Here is a 21,334-nt window from a genome sequence, read left to right on the forward strand (position 1 = left end):
AGATAATTTTTCTGCAGAGAATGATACACTAATGATTGTTCATCCTCTTTCTTAGAATGAGGGAAACCTACCTATATAGGCTGCCTAGGGAGATTATCTTTTTTGGCATATTCCTTATCCCAGGGTAAAAATAGTACTGTCCTTGGTACAACTGTCCTATATTTCAGCATCTTTTTGTAATAGCTAGGACAACTGTACCGTTTTCTAGGAAATTTCTGATTTTTAGCCTAGGTAGAAACCCATTTTTAACCTTCAAGTTGCTGCTTATTTCAGTCTTAACCTAAACTTTTTCAGTTCAAATAGGTCCCTAAAGTTTCTATCCGTGAGCAGTTTAGAACAAACAAGGACAAAACTAAAAGGGGTGAAAATTTGGATCAAAATGCTTAAACAGGTCAAAAAGGTGCAGTCTAGACTTAATAGAAGGAAATGCTTGATCAATTAGAACTGACTAACACTGAAACTAAAAAAAAAATGCATTTAAACAGTAATCCAAAAATCAGAAATGCAAATGCAAGGAACAAACTGGAATTCAAACTACATCAATTTGCAAAACTTAAACAAACGAACCTAAATAATTGCCGGTCCTCCTAAAATAAGCCTTTAGACTAGTTTAGGAAATAAGAGCAATCATTTTGAACATGCTGAATCTTAGAGATTGAGACCTAGGCTAATTGGAAACATGCTTTTCCTTTTTTTCTTTCTTTTTTTTTTTAAAAATCTATCAAACAAAAAACCAACATCAAACAGAGCTAGGGGGGTCTGTGAATTAAAAGAAGGCGGGTATTTCAGCATCAATTTAAAACATGCAGTTAAAACAAGAACAATTAAACATGCAGGAAAGAAACAAAATAAAATCAGACAGTCAAAAGAAAAAAAAAGGGATTTACCGGGTTTTATTTCAAAAACTGGATAGAACCACGAACTCGTCCAAACTCCCTGAAGTGTAAATGGACTTTGACTACCATTAAAACAATCGACTAATGGAGGTTCTAAGTCCACTTAACCAATTTTGACCGAAAAAATTAGAAAAGGGGAAAAAATTAGGGTTCGATGATTCTGAGATTCAAGATTCGAGGAATTTGGCTGGGATTTTTGAGGAATCAAGGGTGAGACAGGGGTGAGGGAAGGTCGAGGACTGTTTGGTATGAATTTGGGGGCTTTGGGGGAAATTAGGGTTTTGGAAACCTAAATTTCGATTCAAGATTCGAGCAGCTAGGCAGTGATTCGAAGGCAAAGGGTTGGGGATTTGTAAAGAGGGGATGAAGGGGAGTTCGGGATGTTAATTTGGTTAAGATTGGAACAGTTAGGTTTTTTAGCCGGATTTTCGATCTAATATTCGAGGAGTTTGGCACTGATTCGAAGGAAGACAACTAGAGATATGGATTGAAGAGGTGAAGGGGAGCTCATGGTGTTATTTTGGGGAAGATTGGTCCACCGGAACCGCCGTGAGGCGATTTCCGGCGGTGGTTTGCGGTGGAGGCGGCGTGGGGATATGAGAAAGAGATGAGAGTGAAGACTGAAAGAGGTTAGACGGGTGGGGGGTGGGTGGGTTTCTCTTCGGACAGTTTTATATAAAATAACTCCCTAGTTCTGAACCGTTGGATTGCTAAGATCCAACGGCTGTGATTAGGCGTTACAAAAAATGGGGTCGTTTGGGTTATGGGGGACCTGGACCGGGTATAATTGTTTTGGGCTTGGGTTGGGGGTAACAGATCTAGGCTGGTTTGGGTTAAATTAGCCCAATTTCAAAAAATCAAACTCTTTATTTCCCCTTTTCTTTTCTTTTTCTTTTCTTTTTTTTTTAATTAAAAATCCTAATAATTAAAATCCTAAATTATCTTAAAATGTGAAATTAAACTATTTAACTAATTATAAAAATTATAAACATCACTTAATTCTAAATTAAAAGAGAAAAATCAATAAACTAAAAATTAAAAGACAAAAAATGTAAAATGAGCTATTTTTGTGATTTTCAAATTTCTATGAAACAAATAATTACTGATTAATTTTAAAAAATGTAAAAACAAATCCTAAATGCAATGCATGATATTTTTGGTATTTTTTTCATGATTTAAATAAAAATTAAACATGCACAGAAATGCAAATAATTAAGAAAATTCTACAAAAATTCCTAAAAATAGCAAATAATTAAGAAAAAATCTATTTTCTTGGATTTTATAGGAGTATTTCGTAGAGGGCAAAAATCACATGCTCATAACTGCCCCTCTTTGCTCGGAAACACGAAGGGTTTTCGGGCAAAGACAAAATAAACAATTATGAGGGATTTTTGCCTGTTTGAAACTCTATGCGAAACATCTTTTGAAAAAGCCTGATCGAACCTTGCTTCAGAGGTTGCCTACCTATCCTTGGCTATAAAGGAATCAGGTCAGTGTAGTTTTGGAAGTTTTGGTAGCTGGGACTAACGAGAAACTATGATTTCACTACTGTTGCTGCTGTTTTTGCTTGCGGAGCTCCTTATTACACCAAGATGAAAGATGAAAAACTAAAACTAGCTAATCCTATCAGCTATGAGTTACAAGATTCCTATCTATAAACATTCTATGCTTGATCTTGAGTCTTGACGGGTTCTTCTTGTGGACTCTGATCTGAATCTTGATGCTCATTAGCTGCAAACACTAGTTCATTTTTCTTCAACTCTTTGGATCAAGGCGGGACACGCAAAGCTTGTGAGTTCAATCATATCTTGGGCAGTCCGCATCTTTTCTCCACTTCTGCACTTAGAGATCAACTCCTTTTCTTGTTCATCCCTTTTATTTGGGTTGAGACTTCTTCTTTTGGTCATCTCAAACCCTGTGCCTCACGTTGAAAAACCTGTTCAGGCACCAAAGCAAACAAACAAACGAAATTTTTCTGCCCTAGTTTTCACTAGGAAAATTTCGTGAGTTATTTTAACAAAATCTAAACTATTTCTTTATTGAAAGCAATAAAATCAGGATACCCTATGTTGGCAAAGGCGACTAGGGAGTGGAGACCCTATGTCTAAAAATAAACTCAACTATGGAGTGGAGACCCTATGTTGGAAAGGCGACTAGGGAGTGGAGACCCTATGTCTAAAAATAAACTCAACTAGGGAGTGGAGACTCTATGTTGGCAAATGCGACTAGGGAGTGGAGACCCTATGTCTAAAATAAACTCAACTAGGGAGTGAAGACCTTATGTTGGAAAGACGACTAGGGAGTGGAGACCCTATGTCTAAAAATAAACTCAACTAGGGAGTGAAGACCCTATGCTGGCAAAGACGACTAGGGAGTGGAGACCCTATGTCTAAAAATAAACTCAACTAGGGAGCGGAGACCCTATGTTGGAAAGGCGACTAGGGAGTGGAGACCCTATGTCTAAAATATACTCAACTAGGGAGTGGAGACCCTATGTTGGAAAAGGCGACTAGGGAGTGAAGACCCTATGTCTAAAATAAACTCAACTAGGGAGTGGAGACCCTATGTTGGCAAAGGCGACTAGGGAGTGGAGACCCTATGTCTAAAAATAAACTCAACTATGGAGTGGAGACCCTATGTTGGAAAGGCGACTAGGGAGTGGAGACCCTATGTCTAAAAATAAACTCAACTAGGGAGTGGAGACTCTATGTTGGCAAATGCGACTAGGGAGTGGAGACCCTATGTCTAAAAATAAACTCAACTAGGGAGTGGAGACCCTATGTTGGCAAAGACGACTAGGGAGTGGAGACCCTGTGTCTGAAATAAACTCAACTAGGGAGCGGAGACCCTATGTTGGAAAGGCGACTAGGGAGTGGAGACCCTATGTCTAAAAATAAAAACAATTAGGGAGTGGAGACCCTATGTTGGAAAAGACGACTAGGGAGTGGAGACCCTATGTCTAAAATAAAACCAACTAGGGAGTGGAGACCCTATGTTGGAAAAACATAAATAGAGATTGGGGATCCTAGGCTACCATTTTTTTTTAATTTCGTAGAATGAGTGAACGCGGGAAAGAATTTTGGAGGGGACTTTCCTTTTATGGATTGTTGCTGTAGAGCTGTTTCTAGCCCTTGCGCATTTTCTTTTCGGTTGCACCTACTTCTTGTAAGGTTGCTTTGGATTGCACCTATTTCATGTTTTCAAACAAAGAACAATTGTTAGTTTGAAACGATGGTTGATTTTGTGCCCTTGATTGTTTTTGATCACTTGATCTCAGCCCAACTCTTTTAATGAGAACCTCTGTTGCTTGCTGGCTTTCTGGGGATCGATCTCTCTTCTAAAACCGAGGACCTTGACTTTCCAAAATTTCACATGATGGTTCACCCGTGTGGGCCTTCGGCCTTTTCATCTTATTCTGCCTTTATAGGCACTTGACTTTGGAGTTCTTTCATTTTCAATAATTTTGTTTTCGGAGCATCGACCATCATGGCCAGTCGGGATCGACTTGATGCACCCGCTGAGGCTGGGTGCTTTTCGTTGCATTCGGCTTTTGTCAAACAGAACCCTGTAAACCGATCTTGCCATCTTTTCTTTGTATTAGTTTCGGAGAAGAATTAAACTGAAAGGGATTCAAAGAAAAGTAAACAAAGGACAGGAAAGTGAATTTAAAGAGAAGTGTCCCTTTCGGAGAGGAAAAAGGACTTATCTAGAGTGCATGCAGACTTCAATAGACATGACATGCTTCTTGGACTGGATGCGCTATCTGTGCAGCCATCCGATCTCGCAAAAACCCTTCATAATCCATATCTCAAAACCGAGGAACCTTGCCAGGACTCTTGTCCGTGCCGATGATCTTAAGGAATTCCCTCTTTTCGATCAATGGCGCCCTTTGCAGATTTTTGCCAATTGACCTCTCTCATTTGTCTTCTCACTGTCGCCTTATAGTGCTATTTACGAGTTTTCACTAACAAGACTCTCATTTTCAATTTCTCTGCTCACCATCGCCTTACGGTGCCCGTGGGTTTTCACCAATAAGATTCTCTCATTTTATTTCTCTCATCTTGATTGCATCGGATCCAAGCAGCCGCATTCTCCGATTCCTGAACATTCTCTCCGCTTGATCAGAAGGACTTGAACATGAACATGATTTAGGGTAAAAAGAGTTTGGATTGAATTACAACTTTGGAACCTTTCTGGCGAACCATCGCCGAACCATTTATAACATCTGCCCTAGTTTCACTTTTGGGGAAATTTGGATTTTTATTTTGGTGTGACTGAACCCTAGAGAGAGGCTGCCTACGTATCCTTTCAGAATCAAGTCGAACGTAGTTCAGGGAACTTTTGTTTTTGTTTTTTTTTCCTTTTGTTTTGATTTTGATTTTTTTTTACAAACGTTTTCAAGTTCCAAAGAGGGTAATGAAAGAAAGGTAACCGGCTTAAAGGGTTAGCAAATGATTGGAGTGTTTGGGGTAGCGAGAGTGAAAGCCTTCTTCATCCCAGTCGGATAGTATCGGCGCTGCAGAAAGATTAAACATAATACCTTTTGACTGCGTCTGCATTTACTGCTGTTTCGAGATCATTTCCTTCAATGTCGCCCAAGTACAATGCCCCTTTTGGCAACAACTTTCTTATAATGTACGGGCCTTTCCAGTTGGGAGCGAACTTTCCTTTTGCTTCCTTGTGATGAGGGAAAATACGTCTCAAAACGAGTTGCCCCACTTCAAAGCTCCTAGGCCGTACCTTGTTGTAGGCACGGGCTATTCTTTGTTGATACAACTGCTCGTGGCAGACTGCGGCCATTCGCTTTTCATCAATCAAGTTTAACTATTCTAAACGGGTTTTGACCCACTCACTATCCTCAATCTAAGCTTCCACAATGACCCGGAAAGAAGGGATTTCAACTTCTGCTGGTATTACGGCTTCAGTGCCATAAACCAATAGATAGGGGGTTGCTCCGACTGATGTGCGCACAGTAGTGCGATATCCCAACAATGCAAACGGCAACTTTTCATGCCATTGCCTGGAACTTTGGATCGTCTTCTTAAGAATCTTCTTGATGTTCTTATTTGCTGCTTCAACGGCACCATTAGCTTTGGGCCGATAAGGGGTAGAGTTCCGATGCGTAATCTTGAATTGTTCGCATATCTCCCTCATCAAATGACTATTCAAGTTTGCAGCATTATCCATAATGATGGTCGTAGGAATACCAAAACGGTAGATGATATTGGAGTGCACGAAGTCCATCACTGCTTTCTTAGTGACGACTTTGAGAGTGACTGCCTCAACCCATTTTGTGAAGTAATCAATGGCAACCAATATGAATCTATGCCCATTTGAAGCTTTTGGCTCGATCGGCCCAATGACATCCATACCCCAAGCTACGAATGGCCACGGTGCTGACATAGGATGCAGTTCTATGGGTGGTGCATGAATCAGATCACCGTGCACCTGACACTGATGACATTTTTGGACAAAACTTAAGCAATCTTTTTCCATAGTTATCCAGTAATAGCCCGCTCGAAGGATTTCTTTGCCAGGACGTATCCATTCATTTGGGGTCCACACACTCCCGCGTGCACTTCATGCATGATTCTTCTGGCCTCTTCGGCATCCACACATCTTAACAAGTTAAGATCTGGAGTCCTTTTGTACAAGATCTCGCCACTCAAAAAGAAACCACTAGCAAGCCTTCTAATGGTTCTCTTTTGATCTCTATTGGCTTGCTCGGGATATTATTTCGTTTTCAGAAATCTCTTGATATCATGATACCATGGCTGAACATTTGGTTCCACCTCAACCGTATTGCAGTAACCATGCCTTTCTCGGATTTGGATTTCCAACGAGTCAATGTGGAGATTGCCTGGGTATGGCAACATCGAGGCCAAAGTAGCGAGTGCATCGGCTAACTCATTGTGAAAACGAGGAATGTACCTGAATTCGACTGACTTGAAACGTTTGCTAAGATCCTCCACATGTTGCCTGCATGGAATAAGCTTGACATCCCGAGTTTCCCATTCTCCCTGAGCTTGTCGGATAATCAAGTCCGAATCTCCCATGATTATCAATTCTTCCACATCTTGGTCGATTGCCATATTCATACCCATAATGCAGGCTTCATACTCGGCAGTGTTGTTTATGCAGAAAAACCGAAGCCGGGCTGTGCCTGGATAATGCTGACCAGTGGATGAGATCAAAATTGCCCCAATTCCGACACCCTTTGCGTTCACGGCTCCATCGAATAACATTTTCCAAGCATTGGTGTCTTCTGATGTGAATTCACCTCCTCGTCGGGAAGTAAGTATTCAAGGGCTGATATTCATCATCAACAGGGTTTTCAGCTAGGTGATCTGCTAAAGCCTGGGCTTTCATTGCCGTGCGGGTGACATAGACTATGTCAAATTCAGTGAGCAGGATCTGCCATTTTGCTAACCTCCCTGTGGGCATCGGCTTTTGGAATATGTACTTTAGAGGGTCCAGCCTGGTGATGAGATAAGTGGTGTAGGCCAACAAGTAATGCCTAAGCTTTTGATAGCGCAACAAGTCCTTTCCAACAAAGTGTGTTTGGCTTCATAACTGGTCAACTTCTTGCTCAGATAGTAGATTGCTTGCTCTCTCTTTTCGGTCACATCATGTTGCCCGAGGACACATTCGAAGGAATTCTCCAAGATTGTCAAATACAAAAACAAAGGCCTCCCAGGTTCAGGTGGGACCAAGACTGGCGGATTCGATAGATAGTCTTTGATTTTGTCAAAGGCTTCTTGACACTCATCCGTCCATTTAATCGCTGCATCTTTCTTCAACAGCTTGAAGATGGGCTCACATGTGGAAATCAACTGAGCAATGAATCGGCTAATGTAGTTCAACCTTCCCAGCAGGCTCATAACCTCGTTCTTGGTTCTTGGAGGAGGCAAATCCTGAATAGACTTTATCTTTGTTGGGTCTAGCTTTGATGCCCCTCCGACTGACTATAAATCCCTAGAGTTTGCCGGACGGAACCCCAAATGCACGTTTAGCCATATTCAGCTTTAAATCATACTTACGCAGCCGCTCAAAGAGCTTCCTCAGGTCCCGAACATGGTCGTCTTGTGTTCTGGATTTGATGATCACGTCGTCCACATACACCTCGATTTCTTGGTGCATCATGTCATGAAAGATGGTAGTCATAACTCTCATGTATGTTGCCCCAGCGTTCTTCAGAACAAAAGGCATGACCCTGTAACAATAGGTGCCCCAGGATGTGGCGAAAGCTGTCTTTTCCGCGTCCTCTTCATCCATCAACACCTGATGATATCCTGCATAACAATCCACGAAAGATTGTATCTCATGTTTGGCACAGTTGTCAACAAGGATGTGGATGTTCGACAAAGGGAAGTTGTCTTTGGGACTTGCTTTGTTCAGATCTCGATAGTCAACATACACCCGAGTTTTCCTATCTTTCTTTGGCACGGGAACCACATTAGCTAAACATGTGGTGTATCGGACCACTCGGATCACCCCCGCCTTCAACTGTTTCGTGACTTCCCCTTTGATCTTGTCACTGATATCGGTTTTGAACTTCCTTTGCTTTTGTTGGACAGGGGGATAATCGGGGTAAGTCGGCAACTTGTGGACCACCAAATCAACACTTAGACCTGACATATCATCATAGGACCAAGTAAACACATCTTTGAATTCAAACAAAAGTTGGATCAATGCATCCCTAGTTCTTTCATCTGTGTGAATGCTTATCATGGTTTCTTGGACCTCTTCCGGACTACCCAAATTTACTGGCTCGGTTTCATTTAGATTTAGCTTAGGCTTATTCTCAAATTATTCCAATTCTTGATTTATTTCCCTAAAAGCCTCCTCTTCATCGTATTCTGGTTCTTGATTCATTATTTCACAATTAGACAGCTTGTTTGGATCTGAGCATGAAGTCCGCAAGCATGTCATGTTATTTAAAGCCGCATTATTAGAACTGAAAGAAGAAATAAGAAAAAGTAGCAAAAATCAGAAAGAATAAAGAGAGATTTATGAACGATGAAATAATGATTTCATTTCATTGAATTTTGAAGATAACAGGGTTTACATTGGAATTTAAAGACAATAAACTAAAAAGAAACATCCGAGTAACACCCTGAAATAACTCGTGATGTAGAAAAGGTGGCAAGACTGGACTACCGGGATTCCCGCCTGACTGGGAACGGAGTAGCCTTCCAGTTTTGCAACTTGGCATTGGGCCCCATATACAGCACCTCAGAGGTACTCGAGCTTTCTCCTGGCTGGACCATGTGAGTTTCATATAGCATCTGCCTCATGGCTCCACATATATCCTCAATTTCCTCGGCCGTGAATGCCTCATCTTCTTCTTCTTCTTCGTTGTACTTGGGCCTGACGAATGTTTTGTATAGATGCAGAACCGGCTGAGGTAAAACCCAACCATTGCTCTTTCGTTCATTTGCCCAGGTCACATCAGCTTCTGTGGCGCGAAAACCCACACCGAAGAACTTCTCGTTGGCGGGTAAAGTGATAGGTTCTGTGATACCTTGCAATGATGCCCCATGTCCCTTCCTAGGCTTATAATCATGCTTGATCATTTCAGTAGTGACCATGATGGATGCATTTGACAGAAAAGGCTGAGGACAAGGGCTTCCCTCCTCACATTGATCTGCGACCACCACCTCGAAAGCTTGATAAACTATATGCTCGCTACCTTCCCTGGCTTCGAGACATGGGACTGATGGGTCCCGGTAAATTGACTGCTCGTCTTCTCCATGAACCACAATTTCCTGGTCTTCATATTCAAATTTCACCTCTGGTGGAGAGTGGAAGGTACGACCCCTACCGCGTGAATCCAAGGTCTTCCCAAGAGGAAATTATAAGAAGTGTCCATGTTTAGGACATGAAATGTCACCTCGAAATCCACCGGAAATGCCGTAAAAGGCACGCACACAGACATTATTAGGCCTGATTCTGTCAGTCCCAATCTCCATTCTTTGCAAAGTTGAAAGAGGGCAGATATCAACCCCCGATCCACCATCCACCATGACTCTTTTTACATAGTACCCCTCACATTTAACTGTCAGATGGAGGGCTTTGTTATGGGCGGCCCCTTTCGGGGGCAAATCATTCTTGGTAAAGGAAATTTGATTGATTGCGAAGAATCTTTCTGCCATCCTTTCCAGTTGTTCGACAGTGATTTCAATCAGAACATAAGCCTCATTGAGGGTCTTTATCAACACTTTCTGATGTTCAGTTGAGCTTATCAGTAGAGACAGAAGCAAGACCTAAGCGGGAGACTTCCGGAGTTGGTCTATTACCTCATAGTCTGCAGTTTTCATTTTACGGAAGAATTCTTTGGCCTCCTCGGCACTGACAGGCTTCTTGAGTGGGAAACGCTTCTTCTTGGCTTTGTTCAAATCCTCCAAGTTAAGGTATTTCTCAGGTGGGTTAGTTTTATTTGCTTCTCCTGGGACCTCTTTTCCCTTGTAGGTTGCTACCGCCTTGTTATAATTCCATGGGACGGTAGTAGGGTCGGTCATGGGCATCTGCGGTGCGCGGCCAATAACCACGGGCTCATTCAGCCTTGGTGAAATTACTGGCCCCCGTACCATATAGGCCCCTTTAGGCACGTACATTTTAGGTCCCTTGTTCAGCTCGAACCTCTTTGGATGGGCTTAATGTTATTTGCTCTTTCCTGTGACCCCGGGGAACATAGAGAATGGCATCTTTTGGGGGGATTGCCCCAGTTTTGGTTTCCACTGTCTTTTCTGCACTTTGAGGGGTGGGTTTACTTTTCTTCTCTCCCTTATCCTGCTTCGCGGCAGCCTTTGGCTTCTTCTCGACATCAGCGATTGCAATGATGGCTTTCAAAGCAGGATCAAACTCCTTATCTTCGCAAATCATTCCAATGACCGGCCTGTTGTTGTGAGCCGGTAATGGGTTGTTGGTCACATTAGGAATCTCTTCATCCTTTAGCACTATTCGTTTTTACTCTATGAGATTTTCAACAGTCCTTTTCAGAGTCCAACAGTCTTCAGTGTCATGTCCTTTCGCTCCCGAATGGTAAGCACATCGAGTACCGGCTCAACAGGAGGACGACTCTAGGTTTTGTCTGGTTTGGGGTACGGGCTGCAACAAACCCATTTGGACCAGTTTAGGGACAAGGCTAGAGTATGACTCACCAATAAGCGTGAAGTTTGTTCTCCTGGGTGGCTCCCGAGCACGAGCATTGTAGGGGAAGTTAATTTGTGGAGGTCGGGGATTATACTAAGCTTGGTGAGGAGGGTGATTTCTAGGAAATGGAGCTCGGTTTTGGTTGAACTGTTGTTGTGGCCGAGCGTATGGCTGGGCGTTCATTACCGCGTACGGTTGAGGAGCCATAGCATAGGCCACGTCCTGATGAGGATAATAATGTTGTGGGGTGCTTGGAGGGAAGTAACCTCTGGGTGGACGGGGGTTTCTCAAACTTGAAGTTGCCATCGCCACCTCTTCTTTCTTCTTTCTGTTTGCTACACCTCCGGACCCGCTTTGAATTGCTTGGTATGTAGCTCTTATGGTAGATTGGCTCAATATGCACCCTGTTTTCAGACCATTCTCGACCATCTCAACAATCTTGATGGCCTCAGCAAACGGTTTCCCCATCGCAGACATTATATTCTGAAAGTAGTCAGCCTCTTAGGCTTGTAGAAAAACACTCACCATTTCTGTTTCATCCATCGGGGGCTTGACCCTGGCCGCTTGTTCGCGTCATTTAACAGCATATTCTCGGAAACTTTTCGATGGCTTTTTCTTGAGATTTGACAGAGAATTCCTGTCGGGAGCTATGTCTATGTTATACTGAAACTGCCTGACAAAATCTCGAGCCAGATCATCCCAAATATGCCAACGAGATATGTCCTGATCCATGTACCACTCATATGCAATGCCAACTAGACTCTCTCCAAAATAGGCCATTAAGAGCTCTTTTTTTCCGCCTGCCCCTCTTAATTGATTGCAATATCTCTTGAGGTGGGCTATGGATCTCGTGCCCGTCATACTTTTCGAACTTTGGGGTCTTGAAACCCAGGGGTAAATGCACATGTGGGAACATACATAGATCAGCGTAGGATACGCTCTTTTGTCCGCTCAAACCTTGTATGTTCTTAAGGCTCTGTTCCATGCTCCTCATTTTCTAGGTAATTTCCTCTTGCTCGGGGTTTTTTGTAGCCTTCTCCTGTCCCGCGGTGAACTCGTACCGGGGTTGTTGAGGGTAAGAATTGGTGGTGAACTGGGTAGGTTCTGGTGGAAAAGATGGTATTTGGAATGTGAAGGATGATGGATCAAAGCTTGGCCTGGGCACGGTCGGCTGTACCGCAGCCGAGGTTGGTGGTACGGTAAATATGTTGGAGGCCACTCCCGAAACTACCTGGGGGCGAACCTCAGAAGGTGTTTCGGCGAAGTGAGCTGAGACGGTGGGGTATCCAAGTGGGGTATTCCGGTAATTTATTGGGACATTGAAATTTCCACTTGCTCTGGGAAGTAGCTCGGGGAAACCGGGTATGGAAATCGGCGGTTCTCTCCCATTGGACCAGGCGTCCCACATTTCCAGCACTCGGAGGCATAGTGCCCTGTTCTCTTCAGCTGCCGCTGACTCTGAGGTTGGGATAACCGATAGTGGTCTATCCTCTGGGATGAAAATTGTTGGTGGATGAGCTTCTGACGACATTTCTACACTGCCCTTAGATCTTGTAAAGTATGGGTGTGAAGCCAGGTTAACACAAACCAACCACCTTAAAAACAGAACCTATACTCAACAGTAGACAACAAACCGGTTAGTTTGAAGCAATTAACAGATAGGAAATCGCACATTGGGGGTGTGATGCACCTATACAGTTAAATGTGTTTCTACATGTTTTGCAACGATTGCATGTCTCATCCCAGCTTTTGTTCATCTCCCCGATCTTCTCTCTTGCTCTCTTTTGCATTCTCATTTTCTCTTTTGTTCTCATTCTCTTTTCCTTGTTTTCTCTCTTTTCTTTTTGGTTTTCTCTTTTTCACACTCCTCTTTTATTTGAGTTATTTACAAAAATCATGACCGGATCCGATGAGGATTGCCTACGTATCACGACGCCGCGTGAATCAGATCATCACGTAGTTCAAGGAATAAATACGAAAAATAAAGAAACAATTTTTGGGGTTTTCCAAATTTTCATTAATAAAAACTTCTAACTTTCTGAGTTACAAAAGACTCCATCATACTTTTCCTAGGAATTTAAAACTACAAACAGACTCGAAACATAATTTAAACTAGAAACTGAAATACAGACTCAAAATGAAAATCAAAAATACATAAGTGCTTTTACTCCAGGGGCCCGTGGGACATCAGTCGGTCTTGCCACGAGCCTATGTGCAAGATCCCCTTAAAGACGCTCCAGGTCACTTATTATTTGGCGAACGAAGGTCATTACTGCAGCAAAGAAAGTGGTTCTAGTCATGTCTTCACATGCATGGCACTTCATGATAATGTAGTCAGCAATTGCTCTAACCCTTTCCTTGATGATACCCTTTTCTTGGAGCAAACGCCCCATTTGCTGAGACCTAGCTTCTAGCACCTGGGTGTCATGATGGTTTTGATCCTGTAGCTGTTGCATATCTTCCTCTAGTTGGGACAATAATGCATAACAATGTTCCCTTTCTACTTTAAAGTTCTTAGCTTGGTTGGCCATCTCATTTTCGAGGGTAGTTAGCCTTTTCTTCAAATTTGTGACTGTTCCCTCATATTTCCTTTTCAACTGCCGTACAAACTCTGCCCGTCCCTCTGCGTTCTTTGTCAACTGTGCTCGGGCTCTTGCCAGATAAACCTCGGACTTTTCCAAGTCATCCTGATACTCAGATATTTTCCTTCTAAGAGCATTTATGAGCCTTTCATCTGCTTGGCTTCTTTCCTGATTCTCAGCAGCTATCTTCATTTTTTGGATCTGGGCTCGAAGGGCTTTGTTTTCTTGAGCCAGCTTCTTCTTTTCCTCTTCATCAACAACAACTTGTACACTATTGTCAAATTTGAGATCGTTGATTTGTCCCTCCAATTTGCTTATCTTGGCCCTGTAGCTTGCCTCTTTTGCCAACCAATCTCCCTCGAATCATCAGTGAATTGCTGGACGTGGGGTCTTTTAGCAGGCCGTTCGGGCTCCTGATGAACTTGAAACCTTTTACCAAACCAAGTCATGTAATTAGGGTCTAACTCGCCTTTAGATAGATCCCGCACCCGAGTCTTTGGCTCTAGAAATCTACACTCATTCCAAATCTGACGAACTTTTCCTTTTGGGAATACAACTTTTGGACCCAATTCAATGACTTGTCGGCTCAGATCTTCGTCATGTGGGATAGTTTGGAACTTGCCTAGTTGGCGCAGCACCCTGTGTGAAGCGTATGGCTGAATGCTCCGGAGACCCATTAAGAGGAAATAGCACACCTCAGCTGACATATAAATGACTTCAGTAACAGGGAGCCAACCGAATGTCCACTCAATTTTGTTTGAAGTTAAGGAACTCAAATGCGCAAACCAGGCCTCTGTACCTTCTGGAAATTCATAACCCACCATCCGGTTTTCATGTTCTTCAATGCAATTCAGACCAGTCATGCCATAGCTCATGTACCCCAAGCGGTGGCAGAGATGTTCTTGTATCCAAAGCTGTAGAAGCATGTTACAGCCCTCGAAGAATTTTTGCCCTTCTCGGCAGACAGTTAGAGCTCGATAAATCTCCGCTAAGATCATTGGAACAAGGGTGCCATTAGCTTTCTTAATCATGACGTCGACCATTCCCACAAGACCCAATTCTATGTTTCCATCCTTTCTTGGGCAGATTAAAACACCCAAGAATGCCACTATAAAAGCCAGTCCCCGACGAGCTTCCCATTTATCTTTGTTTCCTGAATGAGTTAGGCTAGTATCTGAAGCCTCAAAACCTTGGGGATCGCCATAACGCTGGTACAAGAAGTAGAATGTGCAAAATCCTTGAGATAGGTTCCCATCTTGAACCTCCCGACTAATGCTCAGAAGGTCCAAAAACCTATGAGGAGTCACTGTTCTTGGAGCCACTAGGTACCGACTTCTGAGATTCCCACTAAGTCCGGCATAACCCGCTATTTCCTCAAGCGTGGGGGTTAGCTCAAAATCAGAAAAATGGAACACATTATGCGTCAGGTCCCAAAAAGGTATCAAAGCCTCGATTACATCCAACCTCGGTTTGATTTTCAGAAGACCAACAAGACCGCCCAACACTTTTACCACAGTATCTCTGCTGAATTTTTCTAAGTCATTCCACCACATATGTAGTCCTAATGGGATTTCTTCAAGGACCGTGAAGGGTTCATTTTCAATTGTGCTCATCCTGCACATTTATTAGAGTGATTGGTTAAAAGATCAAGATTTATTTTGACTCAAGAAAAAGTTAGCAGTTTTTCAAAGATTTTCATTTCAAAACAAAAAACCGCCTTTGCAAATACGACCCTTCAACACCTCAGGAAAGAAGATTTTAGGGCTGTGTCCGCTAATTGGCCAAAATTTGAAAAAGGAACAATAGATGGCTATTCTTGCAAAAGCAGCCTTGCGGCGCCCTTTTGGGACATTTTGGCTATTTAGACAAGAACGGCATCACCTAATTTATTTATGACAAAACAACAAACTTTTGTTCCTTTTGGGTTATTTTTGCAAAAATGGAGTTGGACCCGGTGAGGGTTGCCTACGTATCCCACATCCGGTGAGAATCAAACTTGCGTAGTTCGGGCAGTTTTGACATAATGAAAACAACACCAAATACTTTTTTTTAAGCAAAAATTGTTCTTTTTTTTTTTCGAAATTTCGGCAGAGTTTCGGTACTTTTTGGACACTGGTTTTTCAAAGACAGGTAATTATCTCTCTCAATCCTCAAACTGATTTTTCTCAACTTTTCTTCATTATTCCAAAGCCGGTAAACATGCAATCCGAAGTAATAATAAATGCACAGGTAGCAAATAGAATGCATCAGGATGGTCTTTTCATTTCGGGTACACCTGTCCTAGACGGACCCAACCCCTGTGTTGAGTCCCCAAAGTCAAATGCACGTGATGCAAACAAGCGTTCCTACTAGGGATCCGGCATGAGGCTTTGTTATACTAGGTTTTAAAACCCTGAGTGTATTGTTCTAGACCTGGCTTACCCGAGCAGACAGCTCGAGCCGAGGAGGGGCAGCGTACCGGGAATACAGAAGCTTCACCGGCTTTGCAACTTGTCCGAACCTCGTTTTAAAATTGGAATATGACTAACAGAAAAGAAGTTACACGAAGTGCCCACTTCCCAGATGATTTAAAAGACTCAGAGAGAGGAGGGTTTTGTAACAATTTATATACAGTTTCAAACAATATCAAAGCGGTAAAAAAGCGGCATTTAGCACATTAGGCTCAAACATGTAAAAATCAGATAATAAATAAAGCCAAGTATAACAGTTATTCTAAGCTCGAATTCTTAAACCCTAAACAGAAAGTTCTGAGCTGGATATATATTTTGGACCTAAAAATACACTGATTCTAGACTACTTTGGAGTCTCTTTCTTTCACTATTAGCAAAGAACTCCTACTGTTTTTTCACACTATCTTCTGGATTTCTGGGTTTTTGGAAGTTGGTTTTGGTTTTCTGTTTGGATTTGCTGCTGTTTCTCACTCAACTTTTCAGAGACCTATTTTCTTTCTGTTTGTTTTCTTGCTGCTGTCAAGGTACTTTTCTTAACAAAAAGTGTAAAGTTTCAATCTTTTGCTGAATCATGATGGGAATTTGTTGATAAATCTGCAATTAGTGTGAATATTGCATGAACCATGTTAGTTTGAAGCTTGCTTGCTTGTTATGTTGCAAATTTGTTTACAATATTTTAGGCAAATATATTAGTTTAAAAGTGTTCTGAAAATTATAGAATCTGCTTAAAGATTCGTACATTTATAAAATTTGTATATTCATATGTAGTAGTATCACATAAATCATTTTCCAGAAATTCTGTTAGAATAGCAATAGGCAGTTTGGTTATTCAGTTAGCAAAAAATGTAATAATTTTACTGCATTTCCTTGTGTGTTAAACCAGCTTAATAGATTAGCAATTTACCACACTGTTTTTTAATAGTTAAATAATGTTGGATTATTATTAGCTTAAAGTCATAAAAATTAGATTTTTACAAAGTAACTAAGTAATAACCATAATACATTTTCAGGCCCAAAGCCAATTGGGTTTATGAATTTGTGTTTTGATTTTTACTAAAACAAAATGAGTTGATCAATAGCATTTACACTTCAACATTTTTGAAATACAAATAAGCTTCAAAATCAGCATTTCGAATATAAAGACTTAGGCAAATTAGTAGGAAGATTGTCTAAAATTTAACAGATTTTGATTTATTCAAAACCCTTTTTACTTTTCTGTTTCAAAAGATAAACAAAAATATAGTTAAAATCCTGCATTTTGTCATTAGTTATATTAATTTCAAATTTCCTTCAAATATGTGTTGGACTAGAGTTCACTTGGACTCATTATTAAGTTTATTTATTTGTCCACAAATAGATTTTGGGCCAGAGTTACTTGTACTCATTAGTAGGCCCAAATCTTCTTGAATGCATTACGTTTAAATTGATTAATTGCTTAACAATTTATTTGGGCCAGATTCATTTGAAATAAGTCGTGCCCAAGTTCTTTTAGAATTAATTTAGCTGTTTGAATAATAGACAATATATGTCTTAGGTTAGAGTTCATTTGGACTTAACCTTTGTCAGGCCCCAAACTTCAAAATCTGGGCCTGTTTGGCATTTAATAAATAAAGTTGCCACATTTAATTCAAATAAGTATCTCATGTAGTTTTGTACCTTTACACCTAGTTACCAGTGTTAAAAATAGTGTGAAGCGAGGAAAAACGACAACCCCCATTTCACGAAAAGCGAGAAGCGCCCGCTTTTTTGAAGTGAAGCGGAATTTTTAAAAAAAAAATTAAAATAAATACGGCATAGACAACACATGTAATTGTAAGCAAATATTCAATACTTGAATTAAAAAAACTAAAGAGTAGCATCAATTAAAGCACAAAATGAGCATCCTATTCTTCTACAAGATTGTCAAGAGTAGCATCAATTGGGCAGAATCTAGATTCTGGGCAGAATTTGGGTAGGTAGAATTTTTCTGAAAAAAATTCGCCAGTATTTCAGCGCTTTTTGGACGTTTAGAAAAAAGAAGAAGAAGAAGAAGAATGAAAATAAAAACATACCTGTTGAAACTTGAAAGCTGTTGTAATGTTGAAGAAGAAAAAGACGAAGAACCTTAGTTTGCTTGAACAAATCGTTGCTTCATGTGAGGAAGAAATCGCTGGTTTTTTGAGGAAGAAAAGGCTGGTTTAGAACCCTAGTTTGTTGCTGAAGAAGTGTCTAAAACAGAAGACTCAACGATTTGGGTCTTTTAATTGAAAAAGACTCGTTTGGGCCTTTTAATTCAAGAAGCGATCGCTTCTTCCGCTCCCGACCGCTTCACCGCTTCTCGCTTTTTAGAGAGAAGCGGTCGCTTTTCTGTACCTGAGCCGCTTTTAGTTGGGGTAACGACCAACCCATCGCTCCGCTTCGCTTCTCGCTTAAAGCGAGGAAGCGGACGCTTTTTTTAACACTGCTAGTTACATGATATAGAATAGTTTAGTGATATAATCACGTCTTTAGGTGCACTTCAAAATTACGCCTTAATCAAATACTCGTAGAAATGCTTTAGGCGCGATTAATTAACTATCGTGACTATGAGTACGGTTCTCGTGGCATCGTCATGATACCTGATTCCCAAATTCGGGGGTGCATTTCATGTAACTCGATCATAACAATTTCGAATATTAATAAAATACACATGTCGTGAATCACGGGTGCATTTCATGTAGCGTGATACGCGGCGTGTTCCAAAACAAACAAGTGTACGACAATCGTAACTTGTTCTAACAAAATAATTCCATAAATCCTAAAAGCGGTTAAAATAATTAAAAGGCGGTTATAAAGCTAAAAATGCACAATAGATTTAAAACGTGTAGTAAATTAGATAATAGGCCAATGTTAATAGTTTAAGCTACCGTGCTAGAACCACAGAACTTGGGAATGCCTAACACCTTCTCCCGGGTTAATAGAATTCCTTATCTAGAATTTCTGGTTCGCAGACTTATAAAGTAAAGTCGAAATTTCCTCGATTTGGGATTTTAAAATAAATCAGTGACTTGGAACACCAAATAAACTATTCCAAGCGGCGACTCTGATAAATTAATTAATCTCATTTCGATTTATGTCACTTTAATTGGAAAAACTTCCTTGTACCCCCTCGGGGTGTAAATGAGGTGTGATTTTATGGTAAAGAAACTTATGCATTGTGAGAGAGAAAGAAAAGCTTTAGCACTATTGTAGTTTCAGCATGTAAAACTTAACAAGCATATACAGACAGTGTCAAACAAAAAGAAACAGCTCATATTCATCTGAAGTTTCAATTACAAAGCAATCAAACAAGGAAATGGTCATATGTACTTTGAAACAACAGTTAAGTAACAACTAAAGTGAAGATAAGACTGTTGGAGGAATCTCAGAAGCAGAAAACAGCAAACAATGAACAACACAGCTTCAGTAGACTCAAAGAATCCCAGAATTTCAAAACTAAACCAACACTTGAAAAACCAGAAATCCTAAGTAAATACTCCTAGGAAAATTCTTCATTTCAACTCATTTTTTAACTTGTTAACAAAGAGAGATTTTTTTCTTTTTGGAAGTTTTTCTGAGATTTTCTTTAAATCTGAAATTCAGAGAAGAGAGGAAATTTTTCTGCAGAGAATGATACTACTGATTGTTCATCCTCTTTCTTAGAATGAGGGAAACCTACTTATATAGGCTGCCTAGGGAGAGTATCTTTTTTGGCATATTCCTTATCCTAGGGTAAAAATAGTACTGTCCTTAGTACAACTGTCCTATATTTCAGCATCTTTTTGTAATAGCTAGGACAGCTGTACCGTTTTCAAGGAAATTTCTGATGTTTAGCCTAGGTAGAAACCCATTTTTAACCTTCAAGTTGCTGCTTATTTCAGTCTTAACCTAAACTTTTTCAGTTCAAATAGGTCCCTAAAGTTTCTATCTGTGAGCAATTTAGAACAAACAAGGACAAAACTAAAAAGGGTGAAAATTTGGATCAAAATGCTTAAACAGGTCGAAAAGGTGCAGTCTAGACTTAATAGAAGGAAAAGCTTGATCAATTAGAACTGACTAACACTGAAACTAAAAAAAATGCATTTAAACAGTAATCCAAAAATCAGAAATGCAAATGCAAGGAACAAACTGGAATTCAAACTACGTCAATTTGCAAAACTTAAACAAACGAACCTAAATAATTGTCAGCCCTCCTAAAATAAGCCTTTAGACTAGTTTAGGAAATAAGAGCAATCATTTTGAACATGCTGAATCTTAGAGATTGAGACCTAGGCTAATTGGAAACATGCTTTTCCTTTTTTTCTTTCTTTTTTTTTAAAATCTATCAAACAAAAAACCAACATCAAACAGAGCTAGGGGTATGTGAATTAAAAGAAGGGGGGTATTTCAGCATCAATTTAAAACATGCAGTTAAAACAAGAACAATTAAACATGCAGGAAAGAAACAAAACAAAATCAGACAGTCAAAAGAAAAAAGAAAGGGATTTACCGGGTTTTATTTCAAAAACTGGATCGAACCACGAACTCGTCCAAACTCCCTGAAGTGTAAATGGACTTTGACTACCATTAAAACAGTCAACTAATGAAGGTTCTAAGTCCACTTGACCAATTTTGACCGAAAAAATCAGAAAAGGGGAAAAAATTAGGGTTCGACGATTATGAGATTCAAGATTCGGGGAAATTGGCTGAGATTTTTGAGGAATCAAGGGTGAGACAGGGGTGAGGGAAGGTCGAGGACTGTTTGGTATGAATTTGTGGGCTTTGGGGGAAATTAGGGTTTTAGAAACCTAAATTTCGATTCAAGATTCGAGCAGCTAGGCAGTGATTCGAAGGCAAAGGGTTGGGGATTTGTAAAGAGGGGATGAAGGGGAGTTCGGGGTGTTAATTTGGTTAAGATTGGAACAATTAGGTTTTTTAGCCGGATTTTCAATCTAATATTGGAGGAGTTTGGCAGTGATTCGAAGGAAGACAACTAGAGATATGAATTGAAGAGGTGAAGGGGAGCTCATGGTGTTATTTTGGGGAAGATTGGTCCACCGGAACCGCCGTGAGGCGATTTTCGGCGGTGGTTTGCAGTGGAGGCGGCGTGGGGATATGAGGCGGCTAGGGTTTATTGAGAAAGAGATGAGAGTGAAGACTGAAAGAGGTTAGACCGGGGGGGGGTGGTTCTCTTCGGACAGTTTTATATAAAATAACTCCCTAGTTCTGAACCGTTGGATTGCTAAGATCCAACGGCTGTGATCAGGCGTTACAA

At 40.8% G+C, this 21,334-nt stretch overlaps 1 protein-coding gene across 1 annotated transcript in view; it reads left to right on the top strand.

Annotated features, from left to right (window-relative positions):
- LOC104245596 (uncharacterized) overlaps positions 1 to 21,334 on the top strand; it is a 32,938-nt gene that overhangs the window by 7,008 nt on the left and 4,596 nt on the right. The window lies entirely within an intron of this gene.

The sequence above is a fragment of the Nicotiana sylvestris genome, chromosome 12 (assembly GCF_000393655.2).
Source record: "Nicotiana sylvestris chromosome 12, ASM39365v2, whole genome shotgun sequence".
NCBI classification, from domain to species: Eukaryota; Viridiplantae; Streptophyta; class Magnoliopsida; order Solanales; family Solanaceae; genus Nicotiana; species Nicotiana sylvestris.